The 9252-nt window shown below is 44.7% G+C and overlaps 1 pseudogene; it reads left to right on the forward strand.

Annotated features, from left to right (window-relative positions):
* Window positions 1-641: 641 nt before the first annotated feature.
* On the forward strand, window positions 642-1814 carry LOC120838373 (annotated as a pseudogene).
* The last annotated feature ends 7438 nt before the right edge of the window (window positions 1815-9252 follow it).

Consider the following 9252-nt stretch of genomic DNA (forward strand, 5'->3'; position numbering starts at 1 on the left):
CTGGGAGACTCGTCGCCGCTGTGGGGCAGACCAAGTTCTAGGCTGTATAAACACACACACAACCCAATTATTAACACGCAGCCAGACAAGCAACCACGTGATCTGGAGCCGACTATATGCCGCCAATGTTGATTATAGCCACGCGCTGGACTTGGCAAGGCACAGGACACGCGCTGGGCTCCAGACATAGTTATGGCTCGGCTACTGTCGCCGTTGCAGTGATTGGACACGGGCCACTACCCAAATGCTTCTCGAGCTAGTAATTATTACGAGCCCAAATTGAGTGCCCATGCAATGCTCGGGTCCAGTGTATGAACCGCATTCAAATATCGTCATTGGGGTGTAGTGCGATCTCCACGTTACGTCATCACATTTCGCAAAGGAGAGATTAAATGAAAATGATCGCTTTTGTCCTTAAAAATTACACCGCAGCAAAGACGTTTCTTGGCCAGTAGCGTTGCGTGCGAGTATGCCCGAGTCCCACTAGTGACAGTGAGCTCATGTAAAGTGAACAACATTTCAATCGAATACCATTGCACAGTCCCTTTAAACTTCAGTTGTAAGGTAGTGCCGTGTTTGTCTTCCGTTTTCTTCTCAGTCCGTGTCCCTGCGCTACTAGTAAGTGTAAGCGTGTCCCGCTTACACTTTTCGTGCAGATCCTGGCGGTTTATTCGGCCATTCATGCACCAGCGAGTGCGCGAGGAACAGCAACATCTGAATCAGCGGCGAAGCTTCCAGTCATCACTCTCTGGGATATTCCTGCATCATCCAGCGATTACCGGGCAACTATCGACCACGCTCTGATTCTATACTTCGGGCATGCACGACAGGAAACATCGACGGTTACTTCCTGGACTCAACCAGCTATAAAGCCGCAATCAAGGTGGTTCAACTACAGTGGGCACGGCGACTCCGTCAGAGCTATGTCGCTGAAAAACCCGCTTACACCTTTCGTGCAGGTGAGGAACGAGTGCCTTTCATGTTCTTGCCGAAGCGACAATTTGTGTCTTTTAGAGTTGCCGTGCCCACTGTCACTTTGGAGAGTTTTATGTGTGTGCCACGACCTGTTTCATCTCTTGTTGATGCTCAGCGGCGACGTAGAAACTAATCCGGGACCCACCCTTGAGGATCTAATGCAGCATCTTACGGCCATTGCAAGTGACGTGAAGGAGATAAAGGAGGGAAAAACTGCTACAGATGCACTGGTTGCGGAAACTAATGCTAGACTTGCAACAATCGAACACAGAGTAGATGGACTGTCCAATATAGCGGCTTCTGTGGCAGCCTTCGAGACAAGGATTGTGTCTCTTGAAAAGAACGTTAATTTCCTTCTCGGCAAAGTAGACGACCTGGAGAACAGAAGCGGACGCAATAATGTACTTATTTATGGAATTAACGAGACAGCAGATGAAAGCAATGAAGGGTTGGAAAACTGTGTTAAGAGAGAAATGTTTGAGGATATTCTCGGTGTACACGCCTCTGGAATTGAAAAGATACACAGGCTTGGTCGTAAGGTCGCTAACAAAACGTGACCAGTTATCCTAAGGTTTCTCGATGAGAGGGACAAGAGTGCAGTTCTGAGCAGCTGCAGGCGTTTAAAGGGTTCAAGGTTCAGTATTTCTGAGGACTTCTCACCACGTGTCCAGCAGATTAGGAAAAAACTCTGGGACAGCGCTAAGAAATTAAAAAAGAATGGAGACAAAGTTGTTCTCTCTTTAGATAAAATTAAAATAAATGGACAAGTATTCATCTGGGATGATACTGCAAATACGAGAGTTCCCCTCTATCCTGCCACGCATCAGAATCCTGTCTGACGGTTAGCGCATGAAAATAAGTACTCCCCCCTCCTCCCGAAGTTGCAGTGCAAGGGGCAGTTTGTACAACTAGCACGAAACTTCAAGTAACAAACCTGAATGCAAAGAGCATTGTCGATAAAACGACCGACTTGGAAAGCATTATTCTTACTTTAAACCCCGCCATATTGTTGATAACCGAAACCTGGCTAAGTTATAGTATTTCTGATTGCGATATCGTTCCCCCAACGCACAAAATTATACGGAAAGATCGCTCTTCGAAAGGGGGAAGGGTGGCTATAGTTCTGAAAGAGGGAATGGAATTTTCTGTGGTGCGTAATACCACACCCATTGAAGCGGTGTGGGTGACGGGTGTGGGAGCCGGGGGTGAAAGACGAGGCAGAGGGCACGTGACAGGCGGTCGGCGGAGAAGTCACGAGCTGGCGCAGGACAGTGCGGGCTGAGCGAGGCTGGTAGCTGGACAAGGAACGTCGAAGCCAAGCTGCCTGCCTGGCCCATAACGAACCCCGGAGCGGTCCACCAGCGAGGCCTGGAGCAAGACCGGTGGAAACGGCGAGCCCGGGCCATATGACCTGGGCTACGACGATCCCGGGGTGGTTCCGCAGCGAGACTCGGGCATTGATAGCCCGGGACAGACAGCCTACGCAGCGCTGGCGTGGGAAAGGCGATCCGCAGGCCTGGACACGGACCCCGACTGTGAGCTCTGATCGACGGGCGACAACAAAGGTCGGCGGGCCTGGACTACCGGCTCTCGACGACGGGCAACCGAGAGGTACAGTTAACCCATTCGCTGTCTTCTCGTTGCAGTGTGTAACTCCCTGAGTGACGGGCGGAGCGCATACCGATCGGGCGGCGACTATAGAGAGATCTCTTCGTAAAGAATCCCCACACAGTGTCACTTTTATCTTCCTGTATTTTGGTGGGTGTGGTATACAGGCCACATTGTGCTGACATTGAGGTATTGAACGACTTACACGATTTTGTGCATAAAGAGTCAAAACACAATAGAAATATAATTTTGGGAGGTGACCTTAATGTTCCAAATATAGACTGGAAGACAATGACCTCAATGTCAGCGTTTCGCCACTCCGAACTCTTGATCGATTTAGCATTCTCAAACGACCTTGTTCAGATAGTAACGAGTCCCACGAGGGTTACTGAAACCACCAGTTCTCTCCTTGATTTGGTGTTTGTTTCTAATACTCTGTGTGTTGCAGATAACCATTGTGCAGTTGTAGATGGAATATCAGATCACCGCATGATAGTGTTAGACTGTCCAGGTTTAGTCCCCAACCGTCTACCTAATAGAGTAGAGAAAGTTAAGGACTTCAACAAATCAGAACACGAAAGTATCTTAGATTTTCTTGAGTTGTCCTTCGACAGGTTTTCCGATTTATCTACCTGCACTAACTGTGATATAAACCAATTATGACATTTCTTCCAAGAAACTGTAAACACGTGTATAGAACGCTTTGTGCCAACCAGGAAAACGAATACTAGACTGCGTAGTCCTTGGGTAACAAGGGAGATTCTACAAGTAAAGCGCCGGGCAAAAAGACTTAAGAAAACATGTAAAGCCGAAACAAAGGTAGCTGTGCTGCGTATAAAACTTAAATCACTAATAAAAAAAATCTAGGTATGAATACTACAACGTTAAAATGACCAACTTCCTGCTTAATGATCCAGTTAAATTTTGGAGGCATTTACAGGGCACGAGACAGCACGTAACCAAGATTGAGGAATGTGGAAGAGACGTTGTTGACAAATCAGCAATCGCTAAGACATTTAATAACTTTTTTTTTCGGTATTCCCGATTAACGACGGCGGATCACCTGAATACAGGAAAAGAGCAATAAGAGTACCGGACGTCTAGGTGACGCAGGAAGGCATTTTCGAAGCACTTCTAAATTTAAACACAAAAAATCAAGTGGTCCAGACAATGTCCCTAACGCATTTCTGAAAAGATACGCCGAATGGTGCTCTAAATTTCTTTTTGTTATATTCAGCAATGTGCTTGAACAGGCTATTGTACCGGATCAGTGGAAAACTGCAAAGGTAATACCAATTCATAAAGCCGGTGACAGGCTTCAAGTACGTAACTATAGACCAATTTCTTTGCTTTGTTCTTGCAGCAAGGCTCTCGAACATTTTTTTATTCAAGCATCTCGTGACTCACTTTGAGGCAAATAACTTTATATCGGATCACCAGCATGGTTTCAGGCGCGGCTTCTCGACGGTTACGCAGCTTCTTCATACTGTAAATGAGTTTGCAAAGGTTCTTGATAAGGGGGCCAGGTGGATGTTATTTTCTTGGATTTTGCCAAAGCCTTCGATCGAGTACCACATCAGAAGCTGATGATGAAACTTAAGACTCTCCTAGGCAATGAAAGACTCGTGCGGTGGTTGGATTCTTACTTAAGCAATCGTCATCAATTTGTTGAGGTCGGAGGAGTAATTTCCCCGATTATCCCGGTTATTCCTGGTGTGCCCCAGGGTCCGTACTCGGGCCTTTGCTTTTTCTGGTTTACATAAATGATCTCACTGTTGATGACAGCGTACAATGCCGGTTTTATGCGGACGACAGCGTATTGTTTTCAGAGGTGGGTTCGAGAAGTAATCAGGTAAAGCTCAGTAACTGTCTCAACAGTATAACGCAATGGTGCACGAATTGGCAGATGTCGCTTAACAGTTCTAAGTGTGTGTACATGTGCGTCACACGCAAGAAAACGCCCCTTGCTTTTAGCTACACCATCAACAGCCATCCCTTAGAAACTGTCAACGAATACAAGTATCTCGGTGTTATACTCACGTCAAAACTCAATTGGAACAGTCATGTAGCATGGATTGTGCAGAAAGCGATGGTGGAACTCTGGATCTTAAAAAGAAAACTAAGACACTGTACACCAAAAACAAAACTAGCAGCGTACGGCACCACCGTACGCCCTGTTCTGGAGTATGCTGACGTGGTATGGGATCCCACTTCCAAAATCAACGTAGACCGAATTGAGGGAGTTCAGAAGAAATCACTGCGATTTGCGTACAACGAATACAGAAGAAAAAGTTCAATTACAAAATTATACGACATATCAAAAATGCCTCGTCTTGAAACCCGTCGCAAGATAAATCGTCTTAAGCTTCTTTATACTATCGTGCACAACTCTTCGCGCATGTCATTCGAAAAATACATGGACTACAACTCAAGCAGGCACACGCGCAATAAGCACTCGAAAACTATTGTGGTCCCTTTCTGTAGAACTGACTGTCTAAAAAATAGCTTTTTCACGCGAGCAATCATTGACTGGAATATTTTGCCTGAAAGTGTTACAAATGCAGCCACAGCGTCATCATTTGCATCAATGATAGAACAACTTTTTTCGCGGTGACTGCAGAAGGTATATTAGGATATTATTGTTGCATTTTTTTTGTGAGTGTGTGTGTACGTAATTGGTACCGTTTGCTCGAGAGTTGATTGTGTCAAGTGAATAGATACCACTTTGTTTAATTATTTTTTACCATGATTGAACACTTTTTTTTTTGATCGCCGATGATTTGTTATGTATGCTTGTTGTGTGCTAGGTTATCGTGCTATTTTTGTTTGTGTCTGTCTATGCCCACACCTGCCTTGGCTGCCAACAGGCGGCTGGCAGTATGTTCAAATAAATAAATAAATAAATAAAACTGCACGTGAAACGGGCTGCTTGCTGGATGTCCTCTTCGGAAATCGCTTCTGCTCGGAGAATAAAGTTTCAGTGGTTTTCTGACATTTCTACTGGGAAAATGGCGGAAGACCGAGCTCTCGAATACATGGAGCTCTATGGCGTCAGCTCTATGGCGTGGGTCCCTTAGGCGCCCTATGGCGTCTAACGGCCCCATGTTCCTAGTGAAAGTTTTAGATAATCACACAACTTTTGCATAAGATAACGGTTCGTGCTTGAACCTTGGCATCTGGTTCAGATTTTTAGCGCTGCATTTGGATGGAGAATGAGCGTTTGCAAATTATTCTTGCTATTGTTTTTTTTAACGAGAAAAAAAAAAGGGGGGGGGGGGTACACGCTTTGGGTTTTGAGAAAAGAGAACCGTGTTTTTTCGGTCCGGGTGAATAGACTATGCATCGCAGCAAACTTAAAAGCTGTGAGAACATGATAGCTGTTGAGAAACAACACGGACGTATGAGATCATTACGTTAACTGGATGAAAAAATAATTGATCAATTATCTTTTATCTTAAAAGATAAATTTTCAATGGGCCGACGTCCACCTAAGCCTAACATCGCCCAAAACAAGAAGTAACACTGTGGGCTCCTGTAGCATTTATTTCAGCAAAACAAAAAAAAAAAAAAAAACATTGTCAGCAAGAAGGGAAGCAATATTCTTCTTCTTTCTGACAAGTGATTTTCACTGATATAAATCCGATAAGCGTTCACAATGTCAATTCTTGTTTCGACGATATTAGGCTTACTTAGACGACAACTGAAAAACAAAATTTCTGTTTCTCAATCCTTTTTTTTTTTTTTTATCCAGGTAACCTTACGTTTTACAGCTTTTGCGTCTATCTATCCCAACTGCTAGCGTCACATTCTCACGGAATTAGAGCTTTCTGCGATGCATAAATCATTTGCCGAAACCTAAAATCATGTTTTGTTGTTTTTTTATAATTTTTTTTTTTTTTTTTTTTTTTTGCTTTTTAGTGGCAGTGTTCTAATTTTGGGAGCCTATACTTCTGTCTTATAGCTCGTGCATTCAATAGATCCTGACAAAGTTAATCGCCATTTTGGTTCATGGTGTGTGCACTTTCATCTTGACTTCTCCATTCTGGGTGAGCTGATTCAAAATCGGGGTGACAGGTTATTTATAAAACCATTTCTTGTATACCGACATTTTGCTAATCACACACATAGACTAAACAAGGACACATCTTCGCACCTCCACTACATGGGGCGTCGTTGCTTGGAGGCGCTGAAAAATATTTTTTTCTGCCTTGAAGAACGATATCATTATAAGAGATACATCTAAATAAGCATGATTGATACTTTGCTTGCCTACGTGCATATATTGGTGAGGAACGCTTTCACTACTATGACACTCTCTATCGATCTTGACGCGGCTGGTTCAGATCCACCATTTCGAAACTTCGAAGAATGAAAAAGACCGAAATGTCGATTTCTATGGCAACAGGGACCGATCAGTCAATCTCCTTGCTTGGTTTTGGTCGTCTGTGTGCTAGTATGTGTTTGTGTCCTGCAATCAGTCAGAGAAGGCAATGGCGCTACTCTCCCAGGGTCCAACGCCGATAGGTTTTTTGTGGCGTCCTCTTAGGGTTTCCATCAGGGACATCATGACACGGATTTGCCTCGCCGTGGCGTCACGAGTTCTGACACTGGCTACTTACCATCAGATGCGACAAGTAAAATGGAGTGTTTAAAATGCATACTAGAAGCTAGGAGCCATCGTTCTTTCAAACCGGCACCGTCGAAGTTGACATTCTGACAATGCCTTTATTTATGCCCGTGATTTGGCTAATCGGAAAAATTCGCAATCTACCGAAATATGTTTTCGGTTGTATTTTTGGTATCGCTTACTTTCAACGGTCGATGTATCACCGTGCAATTTTCAAGAAATCATGACCCTCTAAACAAACATTCAAGTTAACGTTTCTTGCCTTTTTTTTCTGAGAGGGATTGTTGTTGGCGAAGGATATGCGAATGCTTCGTTATTGTGCACACCAAAGTTTGTTTCAGAAGTTTTGTCTTTGTTCGTTAGTGACAGCCTGCTCTGTTCTTCAAAGATGATAAATGTTTTCCAGGACTTCAGCGTTAACGTTTCTTGTGGATTCCAAAAGTTGAAGACGCTGCCGGCAGACTAAAGTCCCTTGATAATATTCACGCTTTCAAGTAGTACTGCCACCCATAGTGGTGGAAACGCGCAGTACGCACACCAGAAGCTGGTGCTTTGCTGCCTTCTGCTTCCAAGGGCCGCTTGAGGCACGGGCCTCGTGCACTGGCGCATTTGATGCCAATAAACGGAAACACATCGAATTTGTGTTTATTCTTTCCGATTGTTTGAGTATATTTACCAACACGCTCGTTTTACTGTTAATGTACATCGAGGAGCTTTAATACCCAATTCACACGGCATCGTAAGCTAAGGGACCTTTAGATTAGGTCCCTTAGCTGAAGGAACCTGTAGTAAACGGCGTTCTTGATCGCACGATAAATAAACGGAGCACTTTAAGTTGATGTCGATTGCATTCCAGTTTAATCGCTAGAGGAGCACGTGATAAACAATTATTAATCCAAATCGGTTTGACGCGCAGTTTTTTTTATTATTATTATTATTGTGTGAAATATCACATTTAAAACATAAATATTATTTCTGTCTGCTTTTGCGGCACCTTACTTTTTTCTCCAAGTCTAAGGGCGCACCTAAATGAGTCTTGCTTTAAAACGTTCCACCCGTATGGCCACACTGGCCCTAAATCATCTGCGTTTACGAGTTTGCATTGCGAGGTGGGCGAGCTTTTTATGTTTAGCAGCTCCATTTTCTGGCGAAGTTCTCACTGAAGTAGCTAAATAGTGCCCGGCAGAAACGAACCACGACGGAGTCTCACGGTTACGCCAGTCATACGATCGAAAGGAATGGACGACGACGAAGATAAAGGGTCCTGGGCGGGAGAGTCGGGCGACTCGTCTACATCTTCGAGAAAAAGCTCGCAGTGCCACTGATTAAACTTGACAGTTTAATCAGTGGCACTAATGGCATTGTCAGAGGCACCATGGTGCAAAAGTATATTTTGCCCCCAAGTCTGCGAGAATCAATCGCTCACTCTTTCTGCCGCCGCATTGCAGTCTTTTATTCTGGCTTTTGACAAGGTCTACCGAAGATAAGCGAGCAGATGTTGTCGCTTATGAAGTTTACCAAATTTGAAGATAGAGAAGCTAAGACTTATAAGCATCTTGCAGAATTAATATGGCAATTCGGGCCAATTGGTCCATGATCGTAGACAAGCGCCGCAAAAAAACACATGGACAATAAGTGGTGGTAAACACTGGCACCAGTGTTTTATGTCCACTTCTTGTCCCTGTGTATTTTTTTGTGTTTATTTACTATCTTGAAGAAGTATTTTTAATCACAACGGACAGGAAGGAAACGGTATGGTTCTATGCGGATCATAAAGCCATGCTCCGAATGGGTGACCCCGCAGGGGGCACCTGTGAAAGCAGGTGTTTGGAGAGTGGCGTCTCCACGGACCCTGAGCCCCGCAGGGGGCGCCTGCACCTTATGTGCTGGGTGCTTGGTGAGTAGCGTCACCACAGACCCCAGCCGCATTGGCGACACCACAGACCCTGAGTAAAAAGTGGCTAAGTCCCACCCACGTCTGGCTGTGCGTGGCGAGCCCGTGTCCGGGGAAAAGGGCATCCTGGTGGTTGAGCCGAACCCGG

The sequence above is a fragment of the Ixodes scapularis genome, unplaced genomic scaffold (genome assembly GCF_016920785.2).
Source record: "Ixodes scapularis isolate PalLabHiFi unplaced genomic scaffold, ASM1692078v2 PGA_scaffold10__122_contigs__length_95168666, whole genome shotgun sequence".
NCBI classification, from domain to species: domain Eukaryota; kingdom Metazoa; phylum Arthropoda; class Arachnida; order Ixodida; family Ixodidae; genus Ixodes; species Ixodes scapularis.